This window comes from Ovis aries, chromosome 4 (assembly GCF_016772045.2).
Source record: "Ovis aries strain OAR_USU_Benz2616 breed Rambouillet chromosome 4, ARS-UI_Ramb_v3.0, whole genome shotgun sequence".
Classification (NCBI taxonomy): domain Eukaryota; kingdom Metazoa; phylum Chordata; class Mammalia; order Artiodactyla; family Bovidae; genus Ovis; species Ovis aries.
This window is the reverse complement of record NC_056057.1, coordinates 39,783,618-39,805,597: the sequence shown is the minus strand read 5'-3', so window position 1 is coordinate 39,805,597 and position 21,980 is coordinate 39,783,618. Positions and strand designations below refer to the sequence as shown.

At 35.9% G+C, this 21,980-nt stretch overlaps 1 protein-coding gene and 2 non-coding genes across 24 annotated transcripts in view; 1 reads left to right on the top strand and 2 right to left on the bottom strand.

Moving 5' to 3' along the window:
- CACNA2D1 (calcium voltage-gated channel auxiliary subunit alpha2delta 1) overlaps positions 1-21,980 on the bottom strand; it is a 540,433-nt gene that overhangs the window by 305,580 nt on the left and 212,873 nt on the right. The gene's annotated exons all lie outside the window — the stretch shown is intronic.
- On the top strand, positions 2,112-2,218 carry LOC114114670 (U6 spliceosomal RNA). Its single transcript, XR_003589287.1, has one exon. It is a non-coding gene; the product is annotated as a U6 spliceosomal RNA (small nuclear RNA).
- On the bottom strand, positions 16,685-16,756 carry TRNAC-GCA (transfer RNA cysteine (anticodon GCA)). Its single transcript has one exon. It is a non-coding gene; the product is annotated as a tRNA-Cys (tRNA).

Sequence of the window (21,980 nt, the reverse complement as noted above, 5' to 3'; positions counted from 1 at the left end):
GATCCAAAGTGCACCAACTGTGAGGCTCTGGAAGGGCACATCACTTTCTTTAACCCTGTGTGTAAAGATTCCACTTGCACATGGCTCCTTCTTTGATGAGACCCTCTCAGACCCTGTATGACAACAGAACTCTGACTCACAACTTCTGAAGCAACCAACTTGGGAAACCACACTACAATTCTGCAGCAACTTGCTCAACACTGTCAGAACTTGGTCAAAGTTCTGCCAGCATCTCTATACTCTTGCCCTGTATTGCAACTCAGGATCAACCAAAGAAAGCCATCGGTGTGCCCAACCAATCACATAAGATGCCCCACATCTAGACAGTTCTCCGTAGCTTCCCCTTGCCAACATCTTCCTATCACAGAACACTCTAAGCCCTTCCACTTTTTTTTGTAATGCTGCGCCACTCCCCTCCTTGCCCGTGTCTAGGCCAAGTACAAGTGATGGTGGCTGCCATATAAAGCTCAGAATAGACAGCCTCTGTCTTTTCTAACAGGCAAGGTCTTCATTTACTTCCAGAGTTCGGTGGATGAGTAGCATAAAAGCTAGGAACACAGCTCGATTTCCTGTTACATTTTTCCATCCATTCATTTAAACTCTGTGTGGAAGGACAACATACATGCAGAAAGTCATATCTCCCAAGCATAAAACTCAATGAATTTTTATAAACCAAAGCTATGGTTTTTCTAGTAGTCAAGTATGGATGTGAGAGTTGGACCATAAAGACAGCTGAACACTGAAGAATTGATGTCTTTGAATTGTGGTATTGGAGAAGACTCTTGAGAGTTCCTTAGACTGCAAGGAGATCAAAACAGTCAATTCTAAAAGAAATAAACCCTAAATATTCACTGGAAGGACTGACACTGAAGCTCCAATACTTTGGCCACCTGATGCAAAGAGCCAATTCATCAGAAAAGACCCTGATACTGGAAAGGACTGAGGGAGGAGGAGAAGGGTGCGACAGAGGATGAGATAGTTAGATAGCATCACTGAATCAATAGACAAGGGTGTGAGCAAACTCCAGCAGTAGGTGAAAGACAGGAAAGCCTGGCATGCTACAGTTCATGGGGTTCCAGAGTCAGAAACTACTTACCAACTGAACAACAATAACAAACACACTGGTGTAATGAGCTCTGAGGTGAAAAAAACTCCACGTTCTGAGCAGCCCCCAAATACGCTCCTTTGCACTCCCTTCCAGGCACTAGAGTTTCCCCCAGAGTAGCTTCCATGCTAACTGCTAATGCCAATGCAGCTTGGCTTGCTTGATATTTTATTGATATGGATGGAATTAGGGAAAAGTATCCACTTGTGGTGTCCAGCTTTCTTCACTCAAGGCTATGTTTCAGTTTTGTCCTTATTATAGCATATTTTCACTGCCATATCATATGCCCATGTCATACATGTACCACAGTTTATGCTTCTATTTTTACTGTCAATGGACATTTGAGTAGCTTCCAGTTTGGTGCTACTAAAAATAGTGCTGATCACTATTTACAATAGCCAAGACATGGAAACACCTAAATGTCCGTTGACAGATAAATGGATAAGGAAGACGTGGTACATATATACGATGGAATATTACTCCATTGAAAAGAATAACACCATCTACAGCAACATGGATGGACGTAGAGATTACTTTAACAGTAAAGTACTGAGCGACTTCACTGTCATGCATTGGAGAAGGAAATGGCAGCCTACTCCAGTGTTCTTGCCTGGAGAATCCCAGGGATGGGGGAGCCTGGTGGGCTGCCGTCTATGGGGTCGCACAGAGTCGGACACGACTGAAGTGACTTAGCAGCAAAGTAAATCAGACAGGGGAAGACAAATACTAAATAGTATCACTTATATGTGGAATCTAACATACAACACAAACGAACATATCTATGAAAGGAAAAAAAAGAAACAGACTCAGAGATCTAGAAAACAGACTTTTGGTTGCCAAGGAGGAGAAGTGTGAGGAAGGGAAGGATTGGAAGTTTGGGATTAGCACATGCAAACTATCAGATATAGGATGGATAAACAACAGTCCTACTGTAGAGCACAGGGAACTATATTCACTACCCTGTGATAAACCATAATGGAAAAGAATATGAAAAAGAATCTACGTAGTGCTCGCTTTGGCAGCACATATACTAAAATTGGAACAATACAGAGAAGATTAGCATGGCCCCTGCGCAAGGATGACACGCAAATTCCTGAAGCGGTCCATATTTTTTGATTTGGGAGAATGGCACTGAAACATTTATACTATCATGTAAGAAACGAATCGCCAGTCTTTGTTCGATGCAGGATACAGGATGCTTGGGGCTGGTGCATGGGGATGATCCAGAGAGATGATATGGGGTGGGAGGTGGGAGGGGGTTCAGGATTGGGAACTCATGTACACCCGTGGCGGATTCATGTCAATGTATGGCAAAACCAATACAGTATTATAAAGTAAAATAAAGTAAAAATAAAAATTAGCAACAAAAAGAAGAATCTATGTATACATGTATAACTAAGTCACTTTGCTCTATAGCAGAAATTAAAAACCACATTGTAAATCAACTATACTTCAATAAAATTTTTTAAAACTAGCACTGCTGTGAACATTCTTGCACTGTTACATTCTTATATTCGTGTAAGTGAAAGACAGGGAAGCCTGGTGTGCTGCAGTCCACGGGGTTGCAAACAGTCAGACATGACTTAGTGACTGAACAACAGTAAATACTGCAGTGTATGTCTTGTGGCAACCTACATATTTCTATCAAGAAATGTATCTAAGAGCTGCAAGATTATAGTGTATACATATGCCTCACTTTGATAGATATAAAAGTTGGCCTCTAATTTAAAAAATAAACCATGGAAACCATGTACTGGTTCGCAATTAAAACTAAAGGAAGAAATTTAGTGTCTGAATTGATAAAACCCCAACCTTGTATTCTCTATCATGCTATTGTTATATGAAAAGACTGCTTTAAACTTTTACTTCTGAAAAAAAAAGAGAAAGAAAAACCCTGCAGATAGTATGCCAGTTTTACTTCTAGAAATATACAGACTAGCTTTTGTGAAATAAAATAATTTACATCTACTGGAAATAAATCTATCCAAGAATACCAGTATAATAAAAGCATCCTTGGCTTTCTTTTTATATAGTATAAAAAGAAAAGAAGCTGCTTCCATTTTAGAGAATCTCAAAATTAAGCAGGACAAACTTCTTCCTTATATAAGCTACTTGAGGTAGGGACCAGGTCAAATTCATCTTTATATTCTAACATTTATACCTCTAACACATAGAAGGCTCTGGTTCAATGTTTATAAAATAAATGAATCCTCAAAAAGAAACATCAGCAAATGTTCCCCTTGAAATGCTCTTTTAATGAAGAGGTAGGACACTTGATAAAATTACTTAAATCTGCCTCCCCAGCTTGCCTTTTGTTGTTGTACTTCAGGCCGCAATGCAAAGTGCAGAGACCCTGCCACAGCGGAAGACTGGAAAGGACTTGAACCAAAAGAGGAAGAAAAGTAATTGTTTGCATTTTACCACTCTGGTTACATAGACTGCTCACCTATGATATGTGTAAGAGCTCTCCAACCCCAAGGCTGGATGGAGGGAGATTCTGCTTAATGTCAATGTAGCTAGAACCGGGCACAAGAAGGAGAAGTCAGAAATGCAAGTGAGCCACCAAATCTGGAAGCTTCGATTCACATTTGTTGCCACATTAACTGTGTCTATTAAATAACTGGCATTAATCTTTTACACTTGCTAAGAGATGATAGCTCAGACGGTAAGGAGTCTGCCTGCAATGCAGGAGACCAGGATTCGATCCCTGGGTTGGGAAGATCCCCTGGAGAAGGAAATGGCAACCCACTCCAGTATTCTTGCCTGGAAAATCCCATAGACAGAGGAGCCTGGCAGGCTACAGTCCATGGGGTTGCAAAGAGTTGGACAGGACTGAGTGACTTCACTTTACTTCACCTCAAGAGATGGTTAGGTCAGATTGCCAATAACATGTTTTGGGGAGAACCAGAGAAAAAACCCTGTAGCAAAACACTTCAATTTTGTAAGATTTCAATATACTACCACCAAAACCCAAAACTACACTGTAAGATAAATAGATACCTGTGTGACAAGAAAAATGTTATTGGTCTAATTAAAAAGCAAGTGCTCTGAAGTTTATTATATACTCTCGCTCTCCACCTGATTGTGCCCAAGTGAAAAGAATGAAAATAACAATGATAAAGGAGCATTATCACCCCTAATTCCACCACTTTAGCCCAAGAGATGTTTGTACTTTTCCTAATGCTTACAGTTTTTATTCAGTTGTACAATTCTAATAAATCATGATGTGCATGTGCCTACACTTTTAAACTTTTCCTTTACCCCATGACACACTGTCTGTATTGAAACAAACATCGTATTTTTTTGTAAAATATAAAATACGCTACTCATAAAAAAGTTAAAATTATAAATATTCTATTATTGAGTGATATTTAAAATTTGAACAACTTTCTACTATTCTGTGTTTGTGGCTTTCTAGCCCTTTTCCTACTTTATAAACTATTTTTTGAGGACAAATACCCAGCAACAAGAATATGAGGCCAAAGAAAATACATTTTTCATTTCTAAAATACTTTTGCCAGTATTACAAATTTAAATTGTCCTAATGTTAAAATTTTAAATAAAGTAGCACCTCAAATTAGGATACCACACTCATTTAGCCCCAGTTCACATCACAATGATACATATCATCTACAACATAAGGATTTTTCATCTGGCTAATGCTTTCATAAAGTGATATATGTTTTAAAGTAACATGTCCCCTCTTTGTGTTGCCAGCAAATCAGATAATCCACACACTTCTAACTATAGATTGAGATAAGATATCCATAGGGAAAAAAAAAAGAACATACCAACTTTTATTGAAAACATAGCATGTAGCAGACCTTATGTTATAGACCTTCTCATGTGTTATCAAAAGCTGCAAAGCATATTGTAACTGTTCTCACTTGTACAAAATTCAGGGTAATGCACTTGGTTTCTATTATAACATCACAAATACACACGGAAAAGACTAAAACTAATATATATGCTTCAGGATTGCTTTCAAGCAGAAATCCTGAAGTATTTTAAATCAGGTAGGTAATTTCTTACAACATGGAAGCAATTAATTTAGACGACATTTAGACGAAAACTTTTTCTTTCCTGACTTTCAGCTACTTATAGAAGATAAACCCTTCATAAAATTTATCTTAGATGAAAGAACTAATTCTAAAGCATCTTAAACTAAATTCATCATAAAAGTATGTTCCAGAAAACATTTTATCCCTAACATATCAATATTTTAGAACACAAACATTTCCAGAATTTTCTTCAGGTGCTCACAAATAGTTTTTTTTTCCCTTTTTAAGTTAGTTTACTGTTGAAAAATAGTATCCATACAGGAAAGTGTATCAAGTATAATGATTTGAACAAGAAGGAAGTACTCATGATGCATTCACATCAAAACCAAATCACCAGCATCTCAGAAACGTCCCTTGTGCTCTAACACCAGAGATTAGTTTTGCCTTCACAGACATTTTTTAATCTAGCAAAGCTCTGATAAATTCTTTGTGACCTTTATTGAAGTATCCATTTAATTTCTGCTAGCTCTTTCATTTCTTCACTGAAGATAGAAATTTATCCCCTGAGATCAAGTAAAGCAGACTTGATGAAAATAGTAATATCAAATTGGCACTGATCGGGACAGCCTCTGAAAGTCTATCATTGGCGCATACTACACATTTGCAGGTTCTATTTTTCCCTTCCACTCTTACAATCACACCAAAACCAGAAAGATTATGTTTCACTAAAACAACTCAGAGATAGTAGTTATATTTGCATAACATGATTTATTCCTGCTTAGTTCACTACCATCTGTTTTCATATTTTAAGTAGAAAGATTTATACATGTAACAATCTTACATAACCTTTCACATCTATTTTAGAGAGCAGTTGGCCCAAATCTAGATAATTTTTTCTATGTATAGTCATTTCCAAAAGGTAGGACACAAACTCTTCATATCAGTAAATGTTTTCAGTATAAATAATTTAAAGCCTCATTACACTGTGATAAGAACAACTGCTTGTTCCATTTACAATTAATTATTAATTGAAATATGCATTAAGATATATTAAAATAATGTATATATTAAGATGATATGTTAAGATAAATAATGAATATATTAAGATGCCTCCTGATGTTAACCTTTTGAATCCTTTTGTAAAACATAAAGCATACACTGAACACAGGAGAAAAAACTTCAAAAATTTACTTTTCTTAATGTTTATTTTCTTAGAAATGGTTCAAAATGCTTCCTCTAATCAATGATAAAATAGGATTATATGAGAAATTAGATAATTCTTTTAATTAAAATGTTAAGATTTAATTACCAGAAGCATATACATATGCTGTTTCACATCCTACTATTTTTTAAGTATTAAATAACATATAGCTAGCAGATTCATCATGTGAGACATCTTTTTAAACTACCTTATTAATATACCTACACTAAAATATCACAGAAGGTGGTATAAGGAATGTAATTATCCAGATATTACATTCACATAAGCATTAACAATTAACACATATATAAACATATATATTTGTACTATTAATATATAAAAATTAAATATCTGGCCATATGTTAGTTAAATATATGTTCAATGAATTTGTGTCTTTATTATCCATCAAAAGTTTTTCAAGAATTTTTTTTTTTTTTTAGAAAAAGATAGCTATTTTTCAATATTGAAAAATTTTACATTATTTCACCACAAGGGGGCCATAATAATCTTCTTTGAATTTTTCAGACAACCCAGAGAAAACTGAAAGGGGAGTCAATCAATCAATGAAAATTTAAGTTGTTTAAGAAACATTTATTAATGCAAAGTATGATTTTTGAAAGTGAAAATGAATACAAATTACCTTGCTTTGTCCCATATATACTATTATTTGAAGAGAAAAACTTTTTCTTACTTCTCTTTCCTAAACAGGCATATCCCCTTGCCTCTGGGCTCATAATACAGTTTTACTTTAAATAAAATTAGCATTAAATATGATGGTCTTTGAGAATTACTAATAAAACTGTTACTATTTAACTGCTGCAACATATCACATGGCAAATATTAAACTCTACCCAATATCCAATGCAGTGAGCAGAGTAGAAACTTGGGAATGAGTAAAATTACTAAAACATGTTCACCAGGCTAAACAAGCAAACTAAAAGATGAAAGTAATGTCTAACAATGGTATGCTTTAATTCTGTCCCTCTTCCTTTTAATTAAAATTACTTACAAAACAGATGGACTGGTGAGCTATATTAAGCTACTAAACATTTTGCTCAAATATTCTCTGTGGTGCAATCGGCAAAAATCAACTCCTCTCTGCAGATAAAAATGATATAATGCTCGTCTCCTGAGAGAACAGTTGAGCCAGTGCTAAAAGTAAAGTGGAACTAAACCAGTTATATTTTAGCCCTTTAGCTGGTGCCTTGGGCCAGGTTATCCAGCTTAACCACCAAAGGTAAATGGACTTGAATTAAAAAGACAGGGATGCTTCCTTCCACGAACTGGCAACATTATGAATATGCTATTGCCAATGATCCTTTGCCAGAAACTCCATCCACTCTCACACATCACTTTAAATTCTGTTCAACCAGAGAAGTGAAAAGTGATGATGATGATGACGACAATGATAGAAATAGCTGAATAACCAAAGATTAATCAGAAGAATACTGACAAAAGATCTACTGATGATTCTTCTAATTTTATCTTTTTTATTCATTCTCACAGATTTTGCCTAAGATGCCAAGAAACACTGACTGTCCAGTGACTCTGCTGGTTGGACTTTTAACTTTGGAGCGATCGAGGCATGACAAGCAGTTAAAGAAACAAGAATGACCTGTGTGTATTCCTAAAACGCCACTGTGTAGGAGGCCCAATGATGTCCCTAGACTAAGGAGATGATATTTCTGCGTCTCATTCCCCTCATCTCTCTAATGAAAATACACTCCCCACCAGCCCTACTGATGACTGACTTGTGCTAGGACCTAAGTAAGAACTTTCCGTGAATGAACCCTACTAACACTGGCAAAAACTTATGGAAAAGCTAAGAAGAGAACAGAAACAAGCAGACTAACAACTGTTAACATTCTCAGTTGTGTAGCACTGTACTAACAAGAAGACACCTGCTTCCTAAGGAAAACCAAGATTTGAAGAGAAAAATGCAGCATCGAGAGAAAAGTCCTCTCTAGAAACTCTGCTGTTACTAGGTAAACCCCAAACTTACGGAAAGTGAACACCGACTTCCTAGGCAAGAATGCTGTCTCTAAGCAAACTTTCTGGAGCTTTGGATCCATTCCAAAGCACAGGCTCATTCGGCTCGAATGGAAAATAGAGACAGCATCATTCCAAGAGCCAACCTGCATTAAAAACAGTGCAGATCAATAGGGTACTTGGCATCTGTATGCCAAAACGGTAGGTGCTCCAGGCATGCATAACTAATGCACAAAGTCTTCATGTTTTTCAAAAGACCTTCAACAAGTTGCACTTGACATTCACAAAAGAGCACATGCTCGGTGATAATGCTATTTCTCTCTTTGGTTTTAAATTAAATGTGACACTCATAATTTAATCTCTACACTAACCAATTATATATCAGAAAAATTGACTCCGAGGAAGCCATTTTCTTCACTGATTTAAGTTACAAAGAGGAATTCAAATAAAGTTATCAGAAGCCTTCTTCTCCTCCCTTTCAGTAGTGTTGCCTACATTTCAGCTTTTTCTAAAAGTATCCAACTTCACAATATAACAAAAGCAGAAGAAAAATGTTATTATTTTTAAGTTCTATTTGACTTATGTTTTTAACAATGTTTCCTCAGTAATGGCAGAGTTCCATGACATAAAACTAATTTGCCATCTACTGCAGGTGACTTTTATCTGAATTCTAAAATTTTATATTGAAGAGTGAAACAAAATTACAAATAACCCGGTTGGCTAGAACTTGTAAAAGGAAATCTGTTCCCTCAGCAATGGTGGAATCCACTTACATTTCTAACTAGGTATTTTAAATGTAATTATAAATTTAAATAGTCTTTATTTTAATGGGTTCACCTAAATCATATACTAGCACCTGTAGAATTGAAATTTGTCACATTAATTTAATCACACTTACCATGAATATATTCTAAAGTGTCTAACAGCTGAAAACTTACCGAACACTTTTTTAAATTACAAAGAAACACAGAATCACACTATCTTAAATCTAAAACTAAAGTTCTTATTTTCCTACTCTTAATAAATCTCAGTAATAATAGTCCCTTCCCTTTACAGTCTTTTAAAATTGGGGGTAATGTTAGGAACTAAACAGAAAATTTAATAACTAGAAGCTCTAAAACTACCTCAGTGAATTAATTACTCAACACATCAGAGTTGTATGTGTTTTTGGCAAAACATCAGACATATACATACAAACATATCTTCCTGTATGACTTTTTAGAGTTTTTTTTTCTCCTCATATCTCCTGATATTTTTTCTACTGTGACTCTCAGTTATGAATAGGTTGTGTCAAACCCTATGCAATTAAGTACTTCTAATTTTACAACTAAATCGTGAGCAGGTATTAACCTCACTTAAATATTCTGATCTCTAATGGAATTTCTTTCCAAAGTCAAAGCAATTGGTCCAACCAGTGGCTTACATGGAAACCAATTTAAAATTGGCTGGAAACGTCAATTTGAAAAATAAGGAAATATGAACCAGACTTACGACGATACAAGCATTACCCACCATTACTGCTGTTCTCAGGTATTTAGGATTATACAGCAACAGTAATTCTTTCCACACACTATCTCCTACATAATCTGCCATCATCTTCTCTACCGTCCTACATTTTACACAGTATAGATAATATCTTGTTTTGGGGGGTGAGGAAAGTGAAATCACACAACAAATTCACACTGGAAACAAGAATATTAATAAGGATTCGGGATTATCTGTCCAAAAGTAAAGCATTCAACCACAAACGTGTGTCTTACAGAACCCATATTTCTTGTGTTCCTCACTAGCAGGTAGGCTTATGCTAACCTTTTGAGTAAGTTTTTATTATCACCAAAACTCACTTAAATATAGTCTAAAAGGAGAGAAGAAAAATCACATCACACCAGTGAGCATTCCCAAATGCATGCTGGAACTATTAATCAGTCAAACCTGCCATGATCAGAACAGATCCAGTCTTCTTTTACTTCTTCCAGTTTTACTGAGATATAATTGACACAGAGCACTATGTACATTTAGGGTGTATAGCATAATGACCACTTAAATACATCAAGACATGATTACCACAATAAGTTCAGTGAACAGCCATCATTTCTTATCTGTTCAGTTCAGTTCAGTAACTCAGTCGTGTCAGACTCTTTGCAACCCCGTGGGACTGCAACAAGCCAGACTTCCTTGTCCATCACCAACTCCCAGAGCCTACTCAAACTTATCGGCATCACGTTGGTGATGCCATTCAACCATCTCATCCTCTGCCATCCCCTTCTCTTCCCACCTTCAATCCTTCCCAACATCAGGGTCTTTTCAAATGAGTCAGTTCTTCAAATCAGGAGGCCAAAGTATTGGAGTTTCAGCTTCAGTAACAGTCCTTCCACTGAATATTCACGACTGATTTCCTTTAGGATGGACAGGTTGGATCTCCTTGCTGTCCAAGGGACTCTCAAGGGTCTTCTCTAACATCACAGTTCAAAAGCATCAATTCTTTGGTGCTAAGCTTTCTTTATAGTCCAACTCTCACATCCATACATGACTACTGGAAAAATCACAGCCTTGACTAGACAGACCTTTGTTGGCAAAGTAGTCTCTGCTTTTCAATATGCTATTTAGGTTGGTCATAGATTTTCTTCCAAGGAGCAAGTGGCTTTTAATTCCATGGCTGCAGTCACCATCTGCAGTGATTTTGGAGCCCCCCAAAATAAAGTATGTCACTGTTTTCACTGTTTCCCCATCTATTTGCCATGAAGTGATGGGACTGGATGCCATGATCTTAGTTTTCTGAATGTTGAGTTTTCAGCCAACTTTTTCACTCTCCTCTTGCACTTTCATCAAGAGTCAATAAGCTCTTTAGTTCTTCTTTGCTTTCTGCCATAAGGGTGGTGTCATCTGTGTATCTGAGGTTATTGATATTTCTCCCAGCAATCTTGATTCCAGGTTGTGCTTCATCTAGCCCAGTGTTTCGCATGATGTACTCTTCACATAAGTTAAATAAGCAAGGTGACAATATACAGCCTTCACATATTCCTTTCCCGATTTGGAACCAGTCTGTTGTTCCACATTCAGTTCTAACTGTTGCTTCTTTTTTTTTTTTTTTTTTTTAAATTCTTGTGAAAGTCTTTATTCAGCTTTATGTTTCCTTACTTAATTCATATTACCTCCTAAGCTTCTTGATCTGCATACAGATTTCTCAGGAGGCAGGTCAGGTGGTCTGGTATCCCCATCTCTTTCAGAATTTTCCACAATTTGTTGTGATCCACACAGTCAAAGGCATTGGCGTAGTAAACAAAGCAGAAGTAGATGTTATTCTGGAACTCTTTTGCTTGTTCGATGACCCAGCAGATGTTGGCAATTTGATCTCTGGTTCCTCTGTCTTTCTTATAGATACAAAATTTCTTGCTATATAGTTGCTAAGTCATGTCCAACTATTTTGTGACCATGTGGACTGTAGCTCGTCAGGCTCCTCTGTCCATGGGATTTCCCAGGCAAGAACACTAGAGTTACCATTTCCTTCTCCAGGGGATCTCCCCAACCCAGGGATCAAACCTGCATCTCCTGCATTGGCAGGCGGGTTCTTTACCACTGAGCCACCGTAAAAGCCCCAGATACAAAGGAAGAGAAACAGAAAAAAATATATTTTCCTTGTGATGAGAATCCTTAGGATTTACCCTTTAACAACAATGTTAACTATATTAATTGTGTTGTACATTACATCCTTAGCACTTACTTACATTAACTGGAAGTTTGTACCTTTTGACTGCCTCTATCCAATTACCTCTCCCTCCCGCTCCTGCCTCTAGTAACCACAAACCTGATATTTTTTTCCATGAGTTTCTTTGTTTTGAAGTACAATTGCCCTGCAACACTATGTTAGCTCTTGTATAGGACAGTGATTTGATATTTCCATATGTTTTAAAATGATCACCACAGTAAGTCTAGTTATGACCTGTTACAATACAAAGATATTACATAGTTACTGACTATTTCCCACACTAGATATATTATATATATCACTTGTTTATTTTGCAGTTAGAAGTTTGTACCTTTTAACCTCCCTTGTCTATTTACTTCCTCCCCTCTAGCAACTACCTGTTTGCTCTCTGTATCTATAACTGTTCCTATTTTGTTTGTTCATTTGTTATTTTTTTATATCATATGTAAGTGAAATCACACAGTACTTGTCTTTCTTTTCCTCACTTATTTCACTTAGTTCAATACCCTCTAGGTCTATTCATGCTGTTCCTAATGCCAAGATCTCATTCTTCTGTAACGGCTGAGATATATCCCACTGCACATAGATACCACGTCCTTTTCCATTTGTCTTAGGCTGCTTCCATCCCTTGGCTACTGTGAATATGCTGCAATGAACACAGCAGCACATGTGTCTTTCCTAATTAGTGCATTTGTTCCTCAGATAAATACCCATAAGCAGAATCACTGGATCACACGGTATTAATAGCTGCATTTTGAACTTTTTGAGCAATCTCCATACTATTTCTTACAGTGACTACACCGCTTTCCCACCAACCGTGCACGAGGTTTCCTTTTCTCCACATCCTCACCAACATTTTCTATTTCTTGTCTTTTTAATAACACACATTGTGACAGATGTGAATTGGTATCTAACTGTTGTTTTAATTTTCATTCCACTAATTTTGATTAATGATGTTGAGAAAGCAGATCAGGTCTTAAGAGAAAACTTCAAAGACCAAAGTCACTGGACTTGAAAATGCTTAAGGATTCTAAGACTTTGAAAATAACATGGACTACAGGTCAAGAGCTAAAACCATCAGGAGTTTATGAACATATAACTAGAGGCCAGGTATGGACACATTAGTCCCACCTCTAAAAGTGATTTCCCAAGTCTTTGCAAACTATTCTTCCCATCAAAATATCTCTCCCATAACAGAGCTCTTAGTATTTACGAATTAGGAAAATAAAAACAAAACCTGCTAGGAAATCAAAAATTCATTGAAATGATTTTCTTTTTTATTTATCATTATGTATCTATGGTAAACAAGAGATTCTGCTGAGGAACCAAATTCATAGGCACACAACACTTTGATATATATTTCACTTTTTCTATATTCTGTCTTTTATAATCTGTTCATCGTTAGGAATTAAGATATGCAATTTTTAGACATCCATTAGATATGAACCTAGGAAACTCTCAATTAAGCTTAATTTAATTGAAAAAGTGTATGGAAGAAAAATTGAAGAAAGGTCTTTAATAAGTCCAACATAGCTAAAGATCATCTCTAACAACCTCGGGGCAGGGGTACACTCATCTGCCAAAAAATGCCTAGGGGAAGGACTATGTCATGGTCTCCTTATATTCACAGAGCCAAGGAAATTAAAGGTACTTGAAGAAATTCAGTTGAACAAATAGCCTGCCAACTGTGAACAAACAGCCAGCTGGCCATGGGTCCTTAGCAGTGAAATATCTTGTTAATGAGAAATCGTCTGGCCTCTGGCCTTAGTCCTTCCCTGTTTGCACTCCTGAAGTGTTTTGTTGTTGTTGTTGTTGTTTTAAGAAAACAATGTAGTCCGTTTAAAGTCTTTTTATAGCTGCATGTCATTTTCAAGAAAAATTCCAATTCTTTAACATGACAGTCTGTGTTGCTACTGAAAGAACAGAAGAAAAAGATTTCTCTCTACCATGGTGTTTCTTTAGTCCCATCAAATTACTATTTTGTAGTTGCTGGCAAGCATATTTTCGCTGCAGCAATCCCTAAATCAGGTAGTGGCAATACCGTTCTTAATCCTAGCCCAACACAAGTAACCACTCCTTTCTCTGTACTTCCCAAAATCATGAAAGTAATTCTAACAGCCATAGTCAAAACAAACCATCTACTTACACCTCCACTTACCAGAAGTCTCTGAGTTTTTTAAATGTACAGTTTAGACTTAGACACGGAGAAGGCAATGGCACCCTATTCCAGTATTCTTGCCTGGAAAAATCCCATGGACAGAGATGTCTGGTGGGCTGCAGTCCACGGGGTCGCTAAGAGTTGGACACGAATGAAGCGACTTAGCAGCAGCAGGCTTAGACACATTTGTATCTTCAAGGCTATCACTATGCCAGTCACAGGACAGACACTCATTATATGCTCGCTGAATCGAAAACTGTCATTGCTTAATAACACACATGTAGTTGACTCTGATGGATCTGTCTTTATGGACAGACTAGATGTTGCTTGAGGACAACCACAACAAACTCATTCATCTCATTATTTCCAGAACTCATTACAATACCCAACACAAAACAGATGGGAAACAAACCTTTATAGAGTTAAAGAAAATTACTCAGTAGATGATGTATTAGGATAAGGACATTATGAGAAAACTAAAATATCACTAAGTAATAATCCTTAAGAGGCTCCTTACAATATGTTAGGAATTAATACATTAAACTGATAAAAAGATATCAATAACAGAACCCAACAGAAGCTCTAGTAACCTGTGTTCATTCTTACAGCAGTATTTTAGTTAAATCCATCTCTTTAGCCCTTTTTCTCTCATTTCTTTAAGAGCAACAGAATATTAATTTAGAAATACTATCATGACAGGAGAATAAAAGACACGAAAGAGTATGCTAAGCAGAAAGCTAAATCTTACTGCCTCTAATGACAATAAGTTGGTCAAATAAACCTGTATGTGGGCCATATGTGTAAATTCAGAGTATGCTCCAAAAAAAGATCAGGCCTATATGAAAACACCGTAAGGGAGCGAAAATTTAAGTTCCACTCAATCATGATTCAATGAACTGATAATTTTAAACTATTCAATAGGCCATATCCCCTCCAAAAATCAAAAGAAGCAAACAAATAAACAAAAAAATGCTACGATAGTGATACCTCCCCCTCATTTTCTCCAAGTCTTTCTTCGTTAGTAATTACAGCAGTAGCAGCTAAAAATAATTGTGTTATCTGGTAGTTTCTTCTAGTAAATTAATATTTTTTCTTTAAGGCACATTTGAAAAAGCTTTTCACAAAAACAAAAAAAAGAGTCATATTCCCAATATCCACAATAAAGATATCATAATTTATATTGTTGAAGCCAGTGCCAAGGCTTTTCCATAGAGGAGAAATCTAAATCATTTGCCTCATTTTAAATTATATTAGAAGCTTAATAAATGCTGAAAAAAAAAATTGCATTTTCCTGCCTAGCAAATGATTTTGTCCAAGGCAGGAAGGCCTGTTGAAGTATTTAGCCTGTCCACAAGGTCTACTTGAACTTGTCTATGTGCTTATGATGTATAAACATGCACGCACACACGCACGTGCATGCGCACACATACACACACACACACAAACACACACACCCCAACACCATGGAACAGTTCCCAGTGTCTTGACGTATGTACAAGATCTCAGCCACACTGCTCAAACTCTTTCCACCGTCCGTAGTAAAAAAGTTAAAGATGTTAACTGTTTAAAAGTAAGAACAAATGTAAATGTTACATGTTTAACTAAGAATAGGAATATCAAAAATGTAGCTAGGACTGAGCAATGAGCACGAACTACAGTTTCAGACTCTGTGGAACGTATGGAATAGAAAAAAGATCCTCATCTTTGGAGTCATACAGATTCAAATTTAAATCCCTCCCCTCACCCATCTACCAGTTGTATCACTCAGACAAATTAGTTAATAAGCCTCTGTTTCCTCCTGTAGAAAACTATAATAACATTGCTGACATCATAAGTTTACTGTGGTTATTAAATCAAATGGAATCTGTAAAACAACAGGCTCTCAATATATGTTATATTCCTTCTCCATCTCCTAATTTACAATGAACTTCAAGAGAATTTGAATTTCATTCCTGAGCTAATAATTTCATATAAAACTGAGTTTAGAAAAAATATTACCCTTTCATGACAATGCAAAACATATTAATACAATGATCTTTAAAATCTCAGAGTTGAGCATCAAGTATAACTATATTATACATCTGGCAGTGTCAATGCATCAAAGAATTCTCACAAACCGTGTATCTTTATTTTCTTATGGCTTTATATGCTAATTAATTCAAGTATCTTAATAATTTTTCTATTTAACAAAGTACTCTTCCTAAATTTTACGTAAAAGTCACCTTTAAGGTTTTGCGTAAAAGGTGTTTTAGATTATCGTTATAGAATCAGTTAAAAACTGCAGTTGAATTAATAGTATGCAAACCAAAGAATCTAAAGCAGTCCTAAAAACATCTTTAATTTGGTTATTGGATCAGTATTCCAACGCTATCAGTTGTATGGTAGGACTGGAGTGAAGTGAAGTTGCTTAGTCATGTCCAACTCTTTGCGATCCCATGGACAGTAGCCTACCAGGTTCCGCCATCCATGGGGTTTTCCAGGCAAGAATACTGGAGTGGGCTGCCACTTCCTTCTCCAGGGGATCTTCCCAACCCAGGGATCGAACCTGGGTCTCCTGCATTGCAGACAGACGCTTTACCATCTGAGCCACCAGGGAAGCCCACAGTAGGACTGATGCAACTCAAATATATACTGAAAACAATTTTTTAGATTTTCTCAGTAGTAATAGCTCAATTATGAATCAGACATCTTTATAAGCTTTATTAGATTAATGAATGCTTACTTATTAAAAATAAACTGTTTCTATATTTCAAAATTTGACCTAAATACTTTTTATTCTATATTTTGCTCTCAACACTAGGAAGTAGCTTCAGAAAGTATCATGCTAATCTAGACTATATTTTGAATTAATTCAGGGACTTCTTAAGCTCCAGGGAAATGCTTTTCAACCTGCTTAAGGTCAGATAGCTGAAGACAGGCCAATACCCCAAAAGGAAACTTCAGCAACCCTGGGAATACTCACTTCATCTCTGTGGGATCAATTTGGGAACTCATGGGAAAAGCGTTCCCAAGAGTTCTACTTATACCAACACAATCTCACCTTTTAGATGTTAATCTCCTAATCGTTCTAGAATTGAGAGACTGAGAGATCATCGGGGAGAGAGAGTGTATATGTGTGTGCCTCTGTGTGTGTGTGTGTGTGTGTGTGTGTGTGTGAGAGAGAGAGAGAGAGAGAGAGAGTGTGTGTGTGTGTAAGGAGAGGTGGGGAGACCAGGTCAGAAGAGATACTGCTGGACCCAAGTACACATAAGTGAAATAATTCATATGTTTAGTGCTAACATTGCTGTATCAACAGTATGAACTTATATACAGTGGCAAGATTCTAGAAGAAAAAAAATGAAATTAAATTTAAAAGTAATAGGAGAATTGTGCTAATAGGAGAAATACATGCTACTATTTTTAATTTCTCTAGGAGTAAAACTGACTAATTATGCATGGTATTGGTCTACTAAAAATCTTAGTACAGGAAAAAATACAACATCCTGACCTGTAAGGGCAGAATTATGCTCGTACCTCCTCAAGTACGTTTAATCTCAAATATAAGCTTCTAAGATTATTCTTAAAAATCTTCTTCACTCTCTTCACCTTTATAAAGAGGATAAATCTGTCATCCAAAGTCTGCTGTGAGGCTTGAATAAGACAAACTTATTCAGTATGTGACCTAGGGATTAATTATGGATTAATTAATACTATGTGCATATAAACATTCTTGAAGTAACAAGTGAATTTTATTGCCAAAAAAACTAATATCAGAAAGTAGCATATGATACACTAAACTAAAATAATCAGAATTATCTATCTGAAATATTATTATCTTTAAAAGTGAACATTCTAAGATGTAAAACTCTAGAAATTTAAAGTATAGTTAACAATAAACATAGCTATTATAAGCAGTTCTCATAATGTTAAACGTTATTTACTCATATTCAAATTCACTACAACTATTTCACTTTTCTGTTAGACAAATAGTTTTATTTGTGGATCTTAAGTATTTTATATTCATTTCTCCTGGTAAGATTTTCTAGGTTGCATCTTTTTAAATAAAGTCTACTTTTTCACCCTCATACCCTAAACTGACATTAAATTTTTTGTAGTAGTAGTCACTGAAAGAACATGGCTCTCTTAAATGCAAAAGATCTTACTCAGTAAATCAGGTAACAAGGAAGAGATTTTCATGATATAAAATATAAATTTTTTCTGCAGTAAATGAACTCACTGCATTCATTTTTGTTTGTTTGTTTGTTTTGGATTTACACATCTATACACTATAAAGCAAGTTTTTTTAGTTGGCTCATTCTGAATTTATTTTAAAAAATACTTTGCAAAAGCAAGAAAAATATATTCTGTTCATATTTTATTAAGACTGTGCCTTAAAACTACAATTAGTGTCACAGTTAGGAAACAGTTCATCATATTATGAAAGTCAGTCTTCTTTTAAAATCACAAATTAAACGTTGAAGAAAATCTTTAAAGCATCAAAAATTTGTATATTTAACTCTGGACTGTTAGGATACCAAAATATTTTGTTAATTAAATATCTATTTAAAATTTTGCAGGAAAACATTTAAAACTGCTGTTCTGACTTCTGTTTTATACTGAAACCAAACCTTTAACTATGGTATATGGAATAAACCATTGACTTCTTGTTTATTTCACGTCTGCCCCGTCTTGCACCCCATCATCCCTCCACCATCCCATCTCCCGCAAGCACCACTAAAGAATACATTTTATTCATGTTCTCCCAAAGAGAAGAGTCCTGGCTGGTTTCAGTTATAGATCATTTAAAAATTCAATCCTACAGTGGATTTCATGCTTTGTAAACATTTTTTTTTTTTAAAAAAAAAGCTTGACATATGATTGCTTCATCTTTTCCTGAAATAGAGATGTAAAATTTCCAATTAGAACAAATTAGCTATACAAATATTTACTTGCTATTGTCAGTTATTACTATCAAAGTATTATTAAAATAGCCAATTGTTAATGAGTACTTGCTATCTGCCAAGCAGATATGGTGTATTTCATACAATATCTCATCCAATGCTCACAATAAATCCAGGAACAATGTGTCAAGATTCCCCTCCAGAGGTGAGAAAGCTGAGGCACCAAAAGGTCATGTCTCTTTACCCACTCTCACCCCACATACTACATGGGTGCAGCCAGAAGAAAACCCACATAGGAGGACTCTGTATCCCCAAACCTTAATCTTGATTCCACATAGCCTTCAGTAGTGAAATCACAGAATTATTTACATTTTCACTCAGGCTTTTGAGTTTTTAAAAGTATGATTTGTGGTTCTTGCATTTAAATATCAAAATTCCCATTTTCAAAGGTGACCAGAAATTTCATGCTGGTTTCAAAAAGGGAATAAAGACAAAAGACTTGAGAATTTTCAGGACTGAACTCACTGTTCTTTGACAGACTAATTTAGAGTGTAAAGCCTTTCATATTTCACCTTGATTTGTATCTGTAAATGAGAGGGAAAAGTATTTTCCTTCATTCATTAATGTGCACATCAGCGAGATAATTTGTGGGTTTTGTTACTTTTTCAAAGGCATTGAGCCTCTCGAGGGAAAACATTTCATAGAAACAAAATACACTCTTGTTATTGGAACTGCCATTTTATCTCAATGGATAAATATTTCATATGTATATTCATTTATTAGGATTTTAATTAGCTTTAAGTTCAAATCCTTCATGACACTAAAGGATGAGGTATCCAAAGCTACACACAAATCCTTTTATTTATCAAAGAGGTTTCTACAATCCCATAAGACAAAAGAGTGAGCTTGAGGAAGAAAGAAATCTAAAATAACTACTGATCATAATTTCTTTTGTAAAATGGTCTTCACAGACATTTTTTGAGACACAAATTGGAATTTAGCTTTAATCTTAGTTGTCTACAGTAGACCACCATCACTAACCTATGCTAAACTGAATCAAGCAATAACTACTAGGAGCTGAGCTTAAAGTCCATGTAGAAATAACACAACAGGCCGAACGCCTGCACATCAGTTGAAATAAAAGGAAAATGAAATTAAATGAAGAAAAAGTAAATAAAAATATTTTCCTAATACTATCAACTTTCCAACTTTAACATATATAAACGCACTTTAGTATTATTTTAAAGGTATAATTTTAACTATATTCCACTACTATAGACAAAGGCAATGTGCTTTCCATCAACATCATATGAATTATACTTGGGGGAAAAAATCTATGATCATTACTGCCTATCACACCTGGGAAAAGTATAATAAAATTGAAAATGTAGCAACAGCTTAAAGCTGATTTTCTAACAAAGCTTAAAGCACCCTCTAGCACATACACTTAAACCCAGGAATAGCAACGATTCTAACAAAAACTATGTAATATGTAACCTTGGCAGCATGTCCAAGGCAAACCTTAGGGGAGCCATGGAACATCAATGTTTCATACTGTCAATGATAACTGTTTATTCACCTTCACCACAGGTGAAACAAAATTCTCTGAATCCTCTTGAGCTTACAGACTGCTCAGGTCTGCACTGATGCATAATTTGTTTTTGTCTTGAATAAACCCCTGGATAATTATATATTCATGCAAAATAGAGACTTTTTTTAGAATACTAAAACTCTTCATGTTGGTATTTCCCAAGGGGGAAGAAAATTCTTATAATGGAATAACTAGACATTATATAGAGTAAGCTTGGTGAGGATATCTGGTCTACAAATAGAAGGGAACATCAAATGTTGTAAAAAACCCAAGCATTCTTAAATGTTCAGTTACTTAAAATGTTGAAAAGTCTTTATCCAGCCACACACACACACACACATCAAAAAACCCTTCAGTTTTATAAAGTTCACTTCAAAGAAAATGTTGTCAAGTCTTCACTTTCACAGAGGAGAATACAGAATTTTATTAAAGGCTGTTAAATTAAAGAATAAAATATATATTGATGGCTAGTTATAAAAGCCCTGATAACTTTACCTTCTGGCACAGCATAAGTGAAGTCGCTCAGCTATGACCGACTCTTATATTTAAATATCCCTCTATGACAGTTTCGGAGAAGGCAATGGCACCCCACACCAGTACTCTTGCCTGGAAAATCCCATGGACCGAGGAGCCTGGTGGGCTGCAATCCATGGGGTCGCTGAGGGTTGGACACGACTGAGCGACTCACTTTTCACATTCATGCATTGGAGAAGGAAATGGCAACCCACTCTAGTGTTTTTGTCTAGAGAATCCCAGGGACCGGGGAGCCTGGCGGGCTGCCATCTATGGGGTTGCACAGAGTCAGACATGACTGAAGTTACTCAGCTTAGCTTATGATAGTTTATCAGTATGTTACTTACTGCTATATGTTCATTCTTTTTTTTATTTTTTTAATATTTTTTTAATATGTTCATTCTATGTGTGTATATATCAAAGTCTGTGGCCTCATCTCATTAAAAGTCAGATGTTACTTGTGCAAAGTCTCTGCTTGAAGCCTGGTCTGATCTATAGGGTATGTGTATTTGTGTGTGTTGGCAGGGCAAGGAGAATGCCAGTGTAGGGAGCACGGCTGCAAGAAACGGCTTTATTCTTTGATCGGCTGACAGGGTAGTTGACATACGCGTATGAGCTCCTCCAATACCAGTTGCTTCATAAAAGTATCTAAACATATTGGAGGGAATATTTAGACAGTTTTGATAAGGGGAAGACAGAGGATGAGATGGCTGGATGGCATCACTGACTTGATGGACGTGAATTTGAGTGAACTCCAGGAGATGGTGATGGACAGGGAGGCCTGGCATGCTGCAATTCATGGGGTCACAAAGAGTCGGACACGACTGAGCGACTGA